The sequence below is a fragment of the Lissotriton vulgaris genome, chromosome 8 (assembly GCF_964263255.1).
Source record: "Lissotriton vulgaris chromosome 8, aLisVul1.2, whole genome shotgun sequence".
Lineage (NCBI taxonomy): Eukaryota > Metazoa > Chordata > Amphibia > Caudata > Salamandridae > Lissotriton > Lissotriton vulgaris.
In genome coordinates, this window is record NC_141696.1 from 777,175,658 (window position 1) to 777,193,409 (window position 17,752).

Consider the following 17,752-nt stretch of genomic DNA (forward strand, 5'->3'; position numbering starts at 1 on the left):
CCACTGACATTCAGAAACTATTCTCCTGGTACTACTCGTAATGGAATCTTGATAGGCCAACAAAGGGCTAGTACAGGTTCCTAAAATAAAAAAAGCCAGATGGGGAGGCAAAAGCATCTCCCACCGAGAAGCCAAATTATGGAACACACTAACTACCACCATTAGACTACAGTCTAATACGCCTCTCTTTTGGAAATTGGTCAATACCTGGCTTTTCCTCAGCAATAAACCTCGACGAGCCTGTGCAATGGCAACAAGTCACCCCTAGCACCAAGATGCCTCTGTAATTGAGCGCTTTATAAATATGTCAGTCAGTCAGTTAGTCTTTTCCCTCCCTATTAACAAAGATTATGAGTATCCCTGACTTCACACCAGGCCTTGTCCAACCTGTGATCCAGCCTTGGCAGCGAGCTGGATTTCATTCTATAAGTCATATGTTTGATGAAGAGGGTCCCCTTCCTTTCAACCAACTTCTCACTGATAATGTGCTACCTGAAACGGAGAGCTTGTGCTATCTCCAAATTCGGCATTGGCTTACACACCCGATGGTTTGCCTCAGAGAGCAGCATCCCCATATGTCCTTTGAATGGTGGTTGATAACAAAAACTACAAATAGGCGCTTAGTTACTGAATTTAACAGTATTTTATGACAGGCCACCCCGCCTGTTAAAAAAGCAAGCCAAAAGAGATGGGAACTAGAGCTTGGGCGACAAATAATGCAGAAGGAGTTGGATGAGGTGTATTACAGAGCATGGCATACAGCCCATAACACAGGCAGTGTCAAAACCGCGACTAAGATTGCTACATATTGGTACCTCACACCGGTATTCTTACACAGGGGGAATCCTATGTGCAGTGCCAACTGTTGGCAAGGCTGTGGCTCCACAGGGACCTTGCTTCACTTTTTGTGGGATTGTCCCAAACTTACCAAGTACTGGAAAAGGATCCTTGATGACCTTGGTTTACATCTGAACATCCAACTGCCCTGATTTCCAGTCAATACAGTTCTAGAGCTTCCTAATGCACTCACCTTCAAATTGAAATCCCAAAGATTAGATTAATGTGACGGGCAGCCCTTCAAAATATCCTCACACACTGGGGCACGGGATGCATTCCAACACACCAGGGGTGGCTGCATCGCCTGTAGCATGTATTGGCAATGGAGAAACGTATCCTTACCCTCACAGCATAGGTGGACTCATAAAGTGAACTCTGGTACTCAAACAGTACATTGCTCCCACCACACAACCAGATGACACTACCTAGACCGATGACTCTGACTTCATGGTTAACCATATTAAATTGAATGATACTGTTCTGCGTATTACCGGGTGGGAAGGGAGGGGGTGGTTTTGGGAAGTTGCAGGTTTGCTTTTTTGTCCTATATGTGACATTAAAGGAGGGCAAGATGTGCTCATACTGTAGCCTGAAGGGGGTGGTAGAGTGAGCGGATGTAAATATCAGTGTACGTGTGGCAGTGGAGGAGAGCAGAGGAGCTTGGGAGTTTTTGGAGGTCTCTTGAGGAAGTGTCGCTGGGTGTCCGGCTTGGTGTAACCAGGATTGATGTAGTCAGGCTAAAATTGGGCGGCAAAAAAGGCCCAGTGAAGCCAGTGAAGGTGTGGGCATGATGGACAGGAACAGAGAGATCTGAGACCTTCTTTGGCCAAGGCTATTCAATTTTTACAGTTATTAACAATTCAACCTTCCTGGTAGTGAGGTTAGAACAAAGAAGGTTTTGTATGTTTGTGCAGCACCACCAGCACCTGGATCCTCTCAGCAGGGGCGTAACTTATGGACACATCAAAAATACAAGGGGACATATTATCAAGAAATACAGCTAAAATTATCGCTGCTTTAGCGGCAGAAATCTGGTGTGAACATGGGCTTCTATGGGAATTGAGAATCAACAAAGTAAGTACAAAGTTCCCCAACGGGATTAACTAGAGAAACTCACAATGGTCTTTCTCTTCCAGGGTGTGACATAGCAGGGAGTAAAGTAATCCCTTTTCGGAATCTAGGGTGCCTCACACATACCAAAGGTTGAACGGCTGATGTCATCCCACCCGATGAATGTTCAGTATCATCATTGGCACCCTGCTCCAACGGCAGGCTGGCGGTGCAATGCCCGTCGGGCAGCACAAAAGTACCGCTCTTTTACGGAGATCTTTTATTCCTTATGCCAGTGGGTGCATGTGTGTGAGGGGCCTAGAAAGTGCAAAAGTGAGCGTGGGTGAGGTTAAAACAGGTCAGTGGAGTCCAATAGGGAAACCTTTAATTGCATGGCTCACTGCCTCATTAAAATACGTGAAGAGGTGAGGGGTACTGAGGCGTGATAGTTAGGGTAGTCAAGCCTCATTCAACCCTCAGTCCAAGTGCGGTCGACATGTTTCATGCCCAACAGGGCAATTCATCAGGACCTTAAGTGCTCATAAATTGCTATAGTATTCCTTAAGAATTAAGGAACTGGGTATACGACCTGGCTTGTGTCGCAGGATCACCCCTTCAATGAAGCCCTCCCTGGGACCACAGTCCCTGGGCGGTGATCCTCCCGGCAGACCTGGTGGGGTCAGTGCTGATAACCTAGCACTTGGGAAAAGGGAGGAAATCGGGTCACCGATCGCCACAAACTCAAGGAGCGATCGTGTTTGCCGCTGGCCGGACTAATTAAGCTCGAGGCTCAAGGCGATCGTCAAACCCAAGCCTCGGGTCGGTCTCTTAGCGCAGGAACACGCCTTACCTGACTTGCTGCTGTCTCAGGCATGTAGACACCTACCCCGCCCACGTCGGTTCTAACCGCAGGAAAGCCGGTGTGGACGGTCCGTGATACCACAGCTAGACATAGCGGGTTGCGCGCGCGTCAGGAGGGGGGGCGTGTCTGGCAAGTGTTGCTAGGACACGCAGCGCGTTCAGGACATAGAAACAAAGGATTCCCAAGCCTGCATAGAATGGCGAAAGTGGGCGCCATCTTTGAACGGGTTGGGAGTAGGTGGCCCGTATTAGCAATAAGGGACTGGAATGGTATCGTGTGGGGATTAGGCTGATTCAAACAGTGAGCCCATAGAGGAAAACATCTAGACAACATAGTCCAAGGCACCGCATCGTTCAGGCCATATTCATCTGTGTGAAGGCGATGTACCCATCTTTGCTCCAATTTGAAGAGTGTTTGTTGGTTCATTGTTGGATGGCATTCCAGTACAGTCCATTGTAGATTCTCAGCTCCGTGATTGTGTTCTCTGCAGTGCTCATATAATTTAGTGTGAGTCTTATGACATCGGACGTTACTCTTATGCTCCATGATGCGCAGTTTGACTGGGCGCATCGTCATCCCTATGTAGAGCATCTTGCACGGGCATATGAGGACATAGATACACCTTGAACTGTTGCAATTAGTGTGTCTATTGAAAGTCCAAGTAAAGTCCCTAGGTAGTACAATAGTTTTGCCCTGGATGGTTTGAGGGCACACCACACAAGACCCGCATCGGTAGTGCCCAACGACTGGTGGAAGATCCCATAGGGTGTTAACTGGTCGGGTGCTAGATTGTTTCGGGCGGGTGTGGATCAGGGTATCCTTTAGGTTCCTTGTCCTCTTGAATGCAAAGCGCGGGCGAGGAAGATCCATGCCAGCCGTATTGAGAATCCCCCAATGTGAATTCACGACCTTTTTGATGAACGTCGAATGACTAGTGTAGGACGTGACACAGGTGATAGTCTCGTCCTTTTCTTTTGTGTGGACTTCAAGTAGCGACTCTCTGTTGTTATTGAGAGCTCGTTTGCATGATGTCTTCAAGAGTTTTGTGGGGTACCCTCTGTCTTGGAGCTTGTGTTGTAGAAGACTAGCTTCATGTTTGTAATCTTGGACGGAGCTGCAATTTCTCCGTATCCGGAGGAATTGGCCAAAGGGCAAATTCTCCCTCAACGATCTCGTGTGATGGCTGTTGAATAGGAGCAAACTGTTTCTATCAGTTTTCTTCTTGAACAGAGTAGTGCTGATCGTTGATGGATCCAGTTGGATCGTTAGATCCAGGAAGGGTATAGAAGTCTCCGAGATCGTGCCTGTGAATCTTAAGTATGGATTCTGCTGGTTGATCCATAAGCAAAAGGCTTCGCAGCTTGGGCGGTCACCTTTCCAGAAAATCAAGATATCGTCGATGTATCGACGCCAGAGTGAGAGGTTATCTCGAAACGGATTCTGTTCTGGAGGGTAGATGTAATTCTTTTCAAAGGACGCCATATAAATGCAGGCTAGGCTGGGGGCAAAAGTCGAACCCATTGAAGTCCCGCTGACCTGATGGTACAGTTGTGATTCGTACCGGAAAAAGTTTTCGGTCAGGGCTATATGGGCAAGTTCCATAATGAAAGCAATGGGAGTTGGGGAGGTCCATTCTTCCTCTCGCATCAGTGATTCCACGGCCTCCAGTGTGGCTTGTTGCGGAATGTTCATATATAACGCCTCAACGTCTAAGGTCAGGAGTAGATCAATGTCCTCCCTACCATCGATGTCATCAATCAAACGTAGGACGTCCCTGGTATCTTGTAGATTTGACGGGATCTGCTTCACCAGTGGTTGAAGGAAGGCGTCACAGAATTGGGACAGAGGTTCCAGCAGTGATCCGATGCCGGAGACAATCGGTCTCCCCGGGACAGGAGTGGTCCCCTTATGGATCTTGGGGAGGGTGTAGAAATAAGGGGTCACTGGATCCGTTGTTAATAGAAACTCAGCTTCTTTTTTGCTGATCCATTCATTAGTCTCGGCTTCGATGATGAGACTGGTGATGGTAGTCATCAGCCGTTGGGTGGGATCCTCCATCAATGGTCTGTAATGAGTAGTGTTCGACAATTGTCGTTTGCACTCCCGATCATAGTCCTCATAGTCTTGTATGACAGTGGCGCCCCCTTTGTCTGCTTGTTTTATGACAATGGAGTCGTCCCTCCCCAGGTCCATTGATGCTTTTCTCTCTGCCGTTGTCAAATTGTGGAACGGTTTCACATTTGGTTTGTTATGCATGCTATTCAGCACTGCCCGTTCGAATGTAAGGACTTCCGGGGGGACCATACCATCACTGGGGGTAAAGGTGGACGGTTTCCTTAGACCGGTGTCTGCATTGGGAAGTTCGGGACGGTTTTCAAAAAATGCCTGAAGGCGTATTTTCCTAAAAAATTGTTTCAATTCAATAGTTTCTTGGAAGCTGTCCGGAGTCGGGGTAGGTACAAACCCAAGGCCTTTCTCTAGGACTCTGGGGGATTCTCAATACGGCTGGCATGGATCTTCCTCGCCCGCGCTTTGCATTCAAGAGGACAAGGAACCTAAAGGATACCCTGATCCACACCCGCCCGAAACAATCTAGCACCCGACCAGTTAACACCCTATGGGATCTTCCACCAGTCGTTGGGCACTACCGATGCGGGTCTTGTGTGGTGTGCCCTCAAACCATCCAGGGCAAAACTATTGTACTACCTAGGGACTTTACTTGGACTTTCAATAGACACACTAATTGCAACAGTTCAAGGTGTATCTATGTCCTCATATGCCCGTGCAAGATGCTCTACATAGGGATGACGATGCGCCCAGTCAAACTGCGCATCATGGAGCATAAGAGTAACGTCCGATGTCATAAGACTCACACTAAATTATATGAGCACTGCAGAGAACACAATCACGGAGCTGAGAATCTACAATGGACTGTACTGGAATGCCATCCAACAATGAACCAACAAACACTCTTCAAATTGGAGCAAAGATGTGTACATCGCCTTCACACAGATGAATATGGCCTGAACGATGCGGTGCCTTGGACTATGTTGTCTAGATGATTTCCTCTATGGGCTCACTGTTTGAATCAGCCTAATCCCCACACGATACCATTCCAGTCCCTTATTGCTAATACGGGCCACCTACTCCCAACCCGTTCAAAGATGGCGCCCACTTTCGCCATTCTATGCAGGCTTGGGAATCCTTTGTTTCTATGTCCTGAACGCGCTGCGTGTCCTAGCAACACTTGCCAGACACGCCCCCCCTCCTGACGCGTGCGCAACCCGCTATGTCTAGCTGTGGTATCACGGACCGTTCACACCGGCTTTCCTGCGGTTAGAACCGACGTGGGCGGGGTAGGTGTCTACATGCCTGAGACAGCAGCAAGTCAGGTAAGGCGTGTTCCTGCGCTACGCGACCGACCCGAGGCTTGGGTTTGACGATCGCCTTGAGCCTCGAGCTTAATTAGTCCAGCCAGCGGCAAACACGATCGCTCCTTGAGTTTGTGGCGATCGGTGACCCGATTTCCTCCCTTTTCCCAGGTGCTAGGTTATCAGCACTGACCCCACCAGGTCTGCCGGGAGGATCACCGCCCAGGGACTGTGGTCCCAGGGAGGGCTTCATTGAAGGGGTGATCCTGCAACACAAGCCAGGTCGTATACCCAGTTCCTTAATTCTTAAGGAATACTATAGCAATTTATGAGCACTTAAGGTCCTGATGAATTGCCCTGTTGGGCATGAAACATGTCGACCGCACTTGGACTGAGGGTTGAATGAGGCTTGACTACCCTAACTATCACGCCTCAGTACCCCTCACCTCTTCACGTATTTTAATGAGGCAGTGAGCCATGCAATTAAAGGTTTCCCTATTGGACTCCACTGACCTGTTTTAACCTCACCCACGCTCACTTTTGCACTTTCTAGGCCCCTCACACACATGCACCCACTGGCATAAGGAATAAAAGATCTCCGTAAAAGAGCGCCACTTTTGTGCTGCCCGACGGGCATTGCACCGCCAGCCTGCCGTTGGAGCAGGGTGCCAATGATGATACTGAACATTCATCGGGTGGGATGACATCAGCCATTCAACCTTTGGTATGTGTGAGGCACCCTAGATTCCGAAAAGGGATTACTTTACTCCCTGCTATGTCATACCCTGGAAGAGAAAGACCATTGTGAGTTTCTCTAGTTAATCCCGTTGGGGAACTTTGTACTTACTTTGTTGATTCTCAAGTCATAGGACATGTACACTGGACCCCGATAAAAATTGTCCACCCCTCGTTCCCTCTCTTTGATACAATTCCCAGCGTGCCTTCCGCACGGGAACCCTTTTAGGTTACCATTGGTGAAGATTCTTCACTATTCTTGGCCCACCCCTAGTCAGTACTCACTGCCTAGTCACAATACCACTCAAACCGCATACTTTCCTGGGCAGCATAGTCTTTCACACTGCATCTGATCACGCACAGAAAACCGAGGTCTCGTCATGGAGGATGTTCCGGGTTTAAGCTTCAATGAAGACACCATAGCTGAAGCACTACGAACAACTCCGTCGATATTGACCCACCCCCTCGTCTCCGCATCAAGTACTTGTTCTGATGAATGGACAACCTTGACTGAAATGAAAAAAGAACTAATAAGAATTACGATCCATGGTGTCATGATGACTGAATATCTGCGGAGTAATATAGCCCCACAAGGCCTGATTGTAAACCTGGTTCCAAGACTATTTCTGGAAGACAAAAGATTCAAAGTGGACTGGTGCCAGGTATCCTGGAAGTGCACAAAGGATCTACTGTTCTTGATAAGCCAAACAGCGAACCGTCTCTCAGATGCCCTGTTGGAAAAGATCTCGGCCTTAGAGGCCTCCATGAAAAACGCAACTTCCAAGAACAACAAAACGGCGTTCACCACTAAACTCAGTGAGATTAATCAAGAAATGTCTGATCACCATGATTTCTTATTAAAACAAAAAACCACCAAACTTGAGAAAGACATTGCCAAGTTTGAAAAAGAAAAAGTTTATCCATATCTCAAAGATGGCTACAAAGGAAAGAAGAACAACTACTCCTCTGATGAGAATTCAGGCAGTGATAACAGACGAGGATCTACGAGTAGCGATTCCAGTGGGGGCTACACCTCCAGGAATTCGCGAGCCCAACCACGTGCTTGGCAACAGGGTTATCACCAGGGCCCAACCTTCCATGGCCCACCTCAGATGACACCAGCCTGGCAATACCCCTTTTTTCCGCAAGGCCCACCGCAATTTTACCCCCTCAATCCGCCACCTTTTCAGAGCAGAGGTTGGGGCAGAGGAAGAGGGCGAAAGCGAGGCGGGCAAAAAGGAGTGCAGTGGCAGGACCAACCGCAAACATCAACATCAATGGAGACCAGGAGCACAGCAGCCAGGGGGAGGCGAGTCTGATTGTCAACTTGTCAAAGAAAATCCTCTCACCAACGGAGAGAAGAGTCCTAGAGAAAGGCCTTGGGTTTGTACCTACCCCGACTCCGGACAGCTTCCAAGAAACTATTGAATTGAAACAATTTTTTAGGAAAATACGCCTTCAGGCATTTTTTGAAAACCGTCCCGAACTTCCCAATGCAGACACCGGTCTAAGGAAACCGTCCACCTTTACCCCCAGTGATGGTATGGTCCCCCCGGAAGTCCTTACATTCGAACGGGCAGTGCTGAATAGCATGCATAACAAACCAAATGTGAAACCGTTCCACAATTTGACAACGGCAGAGAGAAAAGCATCAATGGACCTGGGGAGGGACGACTCCATTGTCATAAAACAAGCAGACAAAGGGGGCGCCACTGTCATACAAGACTATGAGGACTATGATCGGGAGTGCAAACGACAATTGTCGAACACTACTCATTACAGACCATTGATGGAGGATCCCACCCAACGGCTGATGACTACCATCACCAGTCTCATCATCGAAGCCGAGACTAATGAATGGATCAGCAAAAAAGAAGCTGAGTTTCTATTAACAACGGATCCAGTGACCCCTTATTTCTACACCCTCCCCAAGATCCATAAGGGGACCACTCCTGTCCCGGGGAGACCGATTGTCTCCGGCATCGGATCACTGCTGGAACCTCTGTCCCAATTCTGTGACGCCTTCCTTCAACCACTGGTGAAGCAGATCCCGTCATATCTACAAGATACCAGGGACGTCCTACGTTTGATTGATGACATCGATGGTAGGGAGGACATTGATCTACTCCTGACCTTAGACGTTGAGGCGTTATATACGAACATTCCGCAACAAGCCACACTGGAGGCCGTGGAATCACTGATGCGAGAGGAAGAATGGACCTCCCCAACTCCCATTGCTTTCATTATGGAACTTGCCCATATAGCCCTGACCGAAAACTTTTTCCGGTACGAATCACAACTGTACCATCAGGTCAGCGGGACTTCAATGGGTTCGACTTTTGCCCCCAGCCTAGCCTGCATATATATGGCGTCCTTTGAAAAGAATTACATCTACCCTCCGGAACAGAATCCGTTTCGAGATAACCTCTCACTCTGGCGTCGATACATCGACGATATCTTGATTTTCTGGAAAGGTGACCGCCCAAGCTGCGAAGCCTTTTGCTTATGGATCAACCAGCAGAATCCATACTTAAGATTCACAGGCACGATCTCGGAGACTTCTATACCCTTCCTGGATCTAACGATCCAACTGGATCCATCAACGATCAACACTACTCTGTTCAAGAAGAAAACTGATAGAAACAGTTTGCTCCTATTCAACAGCCATCACACGAGATCGTTGAGGGAGAATTTGCCCTTTGGCCAATTCCTCCGGATACGGAGAAATTGCAGCTCCGTCCAAGATTACAAACATGAAGCTAGTCTTCTACAACACAAGCTCCAAGACAGAGGGTACCCCACAAAACTCTTGAAGACATCATGCAAACGAGCTCTCAATAACAACAGAGAGTCGCTACTTGAAGTCCACACAAAAGAAAAGGACGAGACTATCACCTGTGTCACGTCCTACACTAGTCATTCGACGTTCATCAAAAAGGTCGTAAATTCACATTGGGGGATTCTCAATACGGCTGGCATGGATCTTCCTCGCCCGCGCTTTGCATTCAAGAAGACAAGGAACCTAAAGGATACCCTGATCCACACCCGCCCGAAACAATCTAGCACCCGACCAGTTAACACCCTATGGGATCTTCCACCAGTCGTTGGGCACTACCGATGCGGGTCTTGTGTGGTGTGCCCTCAAACCATCCAGGGCAAAACTATTGTACTACCTAGGGACTTTACTTGGACTTTCAATAGACACACTAATTGCAACAGTTCAAGGTGTATCTATGTCCTCATATGCCCGTGCAAGATGCTCTACATAGGGATGACGATGCGCCCAGTCAAACTGCGCATCATGGAGCATAAGAGTAACGTCCGATGTCATAAGACTCACACTAAATTATATGAGCACTGCAGAGAACACAATCACGGAGCTGAGAATCTACAATGGACTGTACTGGAATGCCATCCAACAATGAACCAACAAACACTCTTCAAATTGGAGCAAAGATGGGTACATCGCCTTCACACAGATGAATATGGCCTGAACGATGCGGTGCCTTGGACTATGTTGTCTAGATGATTTCCTCTATGGGCTCACTGTTTGAATAAGCCTAATCCCCACACGATACCATTCCAGTCCCTTATTTCTAATACGGGCCACCTACTCCCAACCCGTTCAAAGATGGCGCCCACTTTCGCCATTCTATGCAGGCTTGGGAATCCTTTGTTTCTATGTCCTGAACGCGCTGCGTGTCCTAGCAACACTTGCCAGACACGCCCCCCCTCCTGACGCGCGCGCAACCCGCTATGTCTAGCTGTGGTATCACGGACCGTCCACACCGGCTTTCCTGCGGTTAGAACCGACGTGGGCGGGGTAGGTGTCTACATGCCTGAGACAGCAGCAAGTCAGGTAAGGCGTGTTCCTGCGCTAAGAGACCGACCCGAGGCTTGGGTTTGACGATCGCCTTGAGCCTCGAGCTTAATTAGTCCGGCCAGCGGCAAACACGATCGCTCCTTGAGTTTGTGGCGATCGGTGACCCGATTTCCTCCCTTTTCCCAGGTGCTAGGTTATCAGCACTGACCCCACCAGGTCTGCCAGGAGGATCACCGCCCAGGGACTGTGGTCCCAGGGAGGGCTTCATTGAAGGGGTGATCCTGCGACACAAGCCAGGTCGTATACCCAGTTCCTTAATTCTTAAGGAATACTATAGCAATTTATGAGCACTTAAGGTCCTGATGAATTGCCCTGTTGGGCATGAAACATGTCGACCGCACTTGGACTGAGGGTTGAATGAGGCTTGACTACCCTAACTATCACGCCTCAGTACCCCTCACCTCTTCACGTATTTTAATGAGGCAGTGAGCCATGCAATTAAAGGTTTCCCTATTGGACTCCACTGACCTGTTTTAACCTCACCCACGCTCACTTTTGCACTTTCTAGGCCCCTCACACACATGCACCCACTGGCATAAGGAATAAAAGATCTCCGTAAAAGAGCGGCACTTTTGTGCTGCCCGACGGGCATTGCACCGCCAGCCTGCCGTTGGAGCAGGGTGCCAATGATGATACTGAACATTCATCGGGTGGGATGACATCAGCCATTCAACCTTTGGTATGTGTGAGGCACCCTAGATTCCGAAAAGGGATTACTTTACTCCCTGCTATGTCACACCCTGGAAGAGAAAGACCATTGTGAGTTTCTCTAGTTAATCCCGTTGGGGAACTTTGTACTTACTTTGTTGATTCTCAAGTCATAGGACATGTACACTGGACCCCGATAAAAATTGTCCACCCCTCGTTCCCTCTCTTTGATACAATTCCCAGCGTGCCTTCCGCACGGGAACCCTTTTAGGTTACCATTGGTGAAGATTCTTCACTATTCTTGGCCCACCCCTAGTCAGTACTCACTGCCTAGTCACAATACCACTCAAACCGCATACTTTCCTGGGCAGCATAGTCTTTCGCACTGCATCTGATCACGCACAGAAAACCGAGGTCTCGTCATGGAGGATGTTCCGGGTTTAAGCTTCAATGAAGACACCATAGCCGAAGCACTACGAACAACTCCGTCGATATTGACCAACCCCCCCGTCTCCGCATCAAGTACTTGTTCTGATGAATGGACAACCTTGACTGAAATGAAAAAAGAACTAATAAGAATTACGATCCATGGTGTCATGATGACTGAATATCTGCGGAGTAATATAGCCCCACAAGGCCTGATTGTAAACCTGGTTCCAAGACTATTTCTGGAAGACAAAAGATTCAAAGTGGACTGGTGCCAGGTATCCTGGAAGTGCACAAAGGATCTACTGTTCTTGATAAGCCAAACAGCGAAACGTCTCTCAGATGCCCTGTTGGAAAAGATCTCGGCCTTAGAGGCCTCCATGAAAAACGCAACTTCCAAGAACAACAAAACGGCGTTCACCACTAAACTCAGTGAGATTAATCAAGAAATGTCTGATCACCATGATTTCTTATTAAAACAAAAAACCACCAAACTTGAGAAAGACATTGCCAAGTTTGAAAAAGAAAAAGTTTATCCATATCTCAAAGATGGCTACAAAGGAAAGAAGAACAACTACTCCTCTGATGAGAATTCAGGCAGTGATAACAGACGAGGATCTACGAGTAGCGATTCCAGTGGGGGCTACACCTCCAGGAATTCGCGAGCCCAACCACGTGCTTGGCAACAGGGTTATCACCAGGGCCCAACCTTCCATGGCCCACCTCAGATGACACCAGCCTGGCAATACCCCTTTTTTCCGCAAGGCCCACCGCAATTTTACCCCCTCAATCCGCCACCTTTTCAGGGCAGAGGTTGGGGCAGAGGAAGAGGGCGAAAGCGAGGCGGGCAAAAAGGAGTGCAGTGGCAGGACCAACCGCAAACATCAACATCAATGGAGACCAGGAGCACAGCAGCCAGGGGGAGGCGAGTCTGATTGTCAACTTGTCAAAGAAAATCCTCTCACCAACGGAGAGAAGAGTCCTAGAGAAAGGCCTTGGGTTTGTACCTACCCCGACTCCGGACAGCTTCCAAGAAACTATTGAATTGAAACAATTTTTTAGGAAAATACGCCTTCGGGCATTTTTTGAAAACCGTCCCGAACTTCCCAATGCAGACACCGGTCTAAGGAAACCGTCCACCTTTACCCCCAGTGATGGTATGGTCCCCCCGGAAGTCCTTACATTCGAACGGGCAGTGCTGAATAGCATGCATAACAAACCAAATGTGAAACCGTTCCACAATTTGACAACGGCAGAGAGAAAAGCATCAATGGACCTGGGGAGGGACGACTCCATTGTCATAAAACAAGCAGACAAAGGGGGCGCAACTGTCATACAAGACTATGAGGACTATGATCGGGAGTGCAAACGACAATTGTCGAACACTACTCATTACAGACCATTGATGGAGGATCCCACCCAACGGCTGATGACTACCATCACCAGTCTCATCATCGAAGCCGAGACTAATGAATGGATCAGCAAAAAAGAAGCTGAGTTTCTATTAACAACGGATCCAGTGACCCCTTATTTCTACACCCTCCCCAAGATCCATAAGGGGACTACTCCTGTCCCGGGGAGACCGATTGTCTCCGGCATCGGATCACTGCTGGAACCTCTGTCCCAATTCTGTGACGCCTTCCTTCAACCACTGGTGAAGCAGATCCCGTCATATCTACAAGATACCAGGGACGTCCTACGTTTGATTGATGACATCGATGGTAGGGAGGACATTGATCTACTCCTGACCTTAGACGTTGAGGCGTTATATACGAACATTCCGCAACAAGCCACACTGGAGGCCGTGGAATCACTGATGCGAGAGGAAGAATGGACCTCCCCAACTCCCATTGCTTTCATTATGGAACTTGCCCATATAGCCCTGACCGAAAACTTTTTCCGGTACGAATCACAACTGTACCATCAGGTCAGCGGGACTTCAATGGGTTCGACTTTTGCCCCCAGCCTAGCCTGCATTTATATGGCGTCCTTTGAAAAGAATTACATCTACCCTCCGGAACAGAATCCGTTTCGAGATAACCTCTCACTCTGGCGTCGATACATCGACGATATCTTGATTTTCTGGAAAGGTGACCGCCCAAGCTGCGAAGCCTTTTGCTTATGGATCAACCAGCAGAATCCATACTTAAGATTCACAGGCACGATCTCGGAGACTTCTATACCCTTCCTGGATCTAACGATCCAACTGGATCCATCAACGATCAGCACTACTCTGTTCAAGAAGAAAACTGATAGAAACAGTTTGCTCCTATTCAACAGCCATCACACGAGATCGTTGAGGGAGAATTTGCCCTTTGGCCAATTCCTCCGGATACGGAGAAATTGCAGCTCCGTCCAAGATTACAAACATGAAGCTAGTCTTCTACAACACAAGCTCCAAGACAGAGGGTACCCCACAAAACTCTTGAAGACATCATGCAAACGAGCTCTCAATAACAACAGAGAGTCGCTACTTGAAGTCCACACAAAAGAAAAGGACGAGACTATCACCTGTGTCACGTCCTACACTAGTCATTCGACGTTCATCAAAAAGGTCGTGAATTCACATTGGGGGATTCTCAATACGGCTGGCATGGATCTTCCTCGCCCGCGCTTTGCATTCAAGAGGACAAGGAACCTAAAGGATACCCTAATCCACACCCGCCCGAAACAATCTAGCACCCGACCAGTTAACACCCTATGGGATCTTCCACCAGTCGTTGGGCACTACCGATGCGGGTCTTGTGTGGTGTGCCCTCAAACCATCCAGGGCAAAACTATTGTACTACCTAGGGACTTTACTTGGACTTTCAATAGACACACTAATTGCAACAGTTCAAGGTGTATCTATGTCCTCATATGCCCGTGCAAGATGCTCTACATAGGGATGACGATGCGCCCAGTCAAACTGCGCATCATGGAGCATAAGAGTAACGTCCGATGTCATAAGACTCACACTAAATTATATGAGCACTGCAGAGAACACAATCACGGAGCTGAGAATCTACAATGGACTGTACTGGAATGCCATCCAACAATGAACCAACAAACACTCTTCAAATTGGAGCAAAGATGGGTACATCGCCTTCACACAGATGAATATGGCCTGAACGATGCGGTGCCTTGGACTATGTTGTCTAGATGATTTCCTCTATGGGCTCACTGTTTGAATCAGCCTAATCCCCACACGATACCATTCCAGTCCCTTATTGCTAATACGGGCCACCTACTCCCAACCCGTTCAAAGATGGCGCCCACTTTCGCCATTCTATGCAGGCTTGGGAATCCTTTGTTTCTATGTCCTGAACGCGCTGCGTGTCCTAGCAACACTTGCCAGACACGCCCCCCCTCCTGACGCGCGCGCAACCCGCTATGTCTAGCTGTGGTATCACGGACCGTCCACACCGGCTTTCCTGCGGTTAGAACCGACGTGGGCGGGGTAGGTGTCTACATGCCTGAGACAGCAGCAAGTCAGGTAAGGCGTGTTCCTGCGCTACGCGACCGACCCGAGGCTTGGGTTTGACGATCGCCTTGAGCCTCGAGCTTAATTAGTCCGGCCAGCGGCAAACACGATCGCTCCTTGAGTTTGTGGCGATCGGTGACCCGATTTCCTCCCTTTTCCCAGGTGCTAGGTTATCAGCACTGACCCCACCAGGTCTGCCGGGAGGATCACCGCCCAGGGACTGTGGTCCCAGGGAGGGCTTCATTGAAGGGGTGATCCTGCGACACAAGCCAGGTCGTATACCCAGTTCCTTAATTCTTAAGGAATACTATAGCAATTTATGAGCACTTAAGGTCCTAATGAATTGCCCTGTTGGGCATGAAACATGTCGACCGCACTTGGACTGAGGGTTGAATGAGGCTTGACTACCCTAACTATCACGCCTCAGTACCCCTCACCTCTTCACGTATTTTAATGAGGCAGTGAGCCATGCAATTAAAGGTTTCCCTATTGGACATTGTGAACCGATCTATTTTTACTTTTATCCCGTGTGTCCGCTCCCTCCCCCCTACAATCTTTTAAAACTTGTGTTACTTGGCCTCATTAGCGCTGATTTCATTTGGCAGGCATAGAATATCGTCAGGCGTCCTACTTGCTGTCCTGGGGGCACGGTCGATTCAATGACCGGTTACAGGCAGGTGTAGGCGAACGCGAGAGTCAGGCAGCGGCCATATTGCTGTGGGCTCACGCTGCACGGCGCGCTACCGAGCGCTTAAAAGCATACGTCCATGGCTCCGCGCAGCGGACGTGCATTGCGAGCGCGCCAGTCGCGCGCCGGAGTCAAGCCAGAGTCCTGCCCGTCTGCGCCCGTCCGCGAACGACCGGAGCGCGGGGCAGGACACTCTGGCTCCCCTACTACCAATATAGGCTCTGCTAAGATAGTGGACCAGTTGAGACTACGCTACTCTAGCGCAACTCTACATAACTTAGGTAAGACCGCCAACAAACTGTGTTTACATGCCTTTGACCCCAACTGTCTTCCGCAACATTGTCACATATGCAACCATTCCTTTAGCAAGGCTCCTCTACATAATGCCCCTGCACTCAAACTCAAAATGTTGCTGTTAAATTGTAGATCGATGGTAAAACACAAGACGGAATTACGTGAGATATTACAGACACAAGATTATGATGTGCTGTTTCTCACAGAAACATGGTTAGACGATTCCTCAGCCCCTGACATCGTAGAGGCGATACCTCTGAGTTATAGCCTTTTAAGAATCGACAGACCCAAACAACGAGGAGGTGGAATAGCATTAATTTGCAAAAAGGATCTACAATGCACACTCACTCATACTGCTAATACTCAGAGTGAATGTGGGACCTTCGCAATAAAAGTGACCCCATTGATGACCATTACCGGTCTTCTCATATATCGTCCCCCTGGAAACGCAACTTCCTTCTGTAACCAGCTTATAGAATTAGCCACGCATTTAGCGATAAAACATCATAATTTTATGATTTTAGGTGATTTGAATCTTCATCTGGAAGATATCAATGCTAAAGAAGCCCAAATACTGAGAACTGATTTAAAGGCGATAGGAGTAACACTGCTATCAAACTCCCCCACGCATCAACAGGGACATCTCCTTGACCCAATCTTTTCTACCAGGGAGGACATTGAAATGCTCCCCCCTACACCGATTATATGGTCTGATCACCATCTGATTACTTTCTATATTCCCATAATCAAGAGTAAGCTAGCCCCCAACAAACCCATGTTCACAAAACGACGAAACTGGAAAAACTACACCCCGGAACGTATGGTTAGTGAATTACAGAAACACACTCCTCCAACAGGTCTTTCCTTACAAGATACTTGTAAGAACTATGAAACATGGCTGAGAAAGGCACTAGACACAATTGCACCGTGGACGTCCAAACCCCCCGTCAGAAGAACCAAATCTGAACCCTGGTATACGGAAAAATTAAAACTTGCGAAAACACACTGTAAAGCGATAGAACGCAAGTGGAGGAAAAATTACTCTCCTGAGCTTAAGGAACTATATAAACTAGAGTTAAAATTATACCAGAAAATGGTCAGAGAGGAGAAAAGTTCCTTTTACCAGACAAGAATTGAAGAGGCAACTAACCCCATGAAAGAACTTTTTAGCATTTATAAGGAACTTACAAACACCACTACCTTAGATATGCAGGACACATATTCTGATGACATATGCGACCAGATAGCTGACTTCTTTGTCAATAAAGTCGAGAAAATACATGCAACTTTTTCAAATCATGTCACAGAAGGAAAAGAACCACTTCTTACCCAAAAAACCACTCTCACACGCTTCATTACTCCTGACAAAGAAAAGTTGATCAGCATTATCAATAGCATCCACTCAGGATCCCCAAATGATGTGTGTCCTTTAGGTAAAATTAAAGACATCATGAACAACGGTCTTATTGATCAAATCAGACACTTGATCACCTTG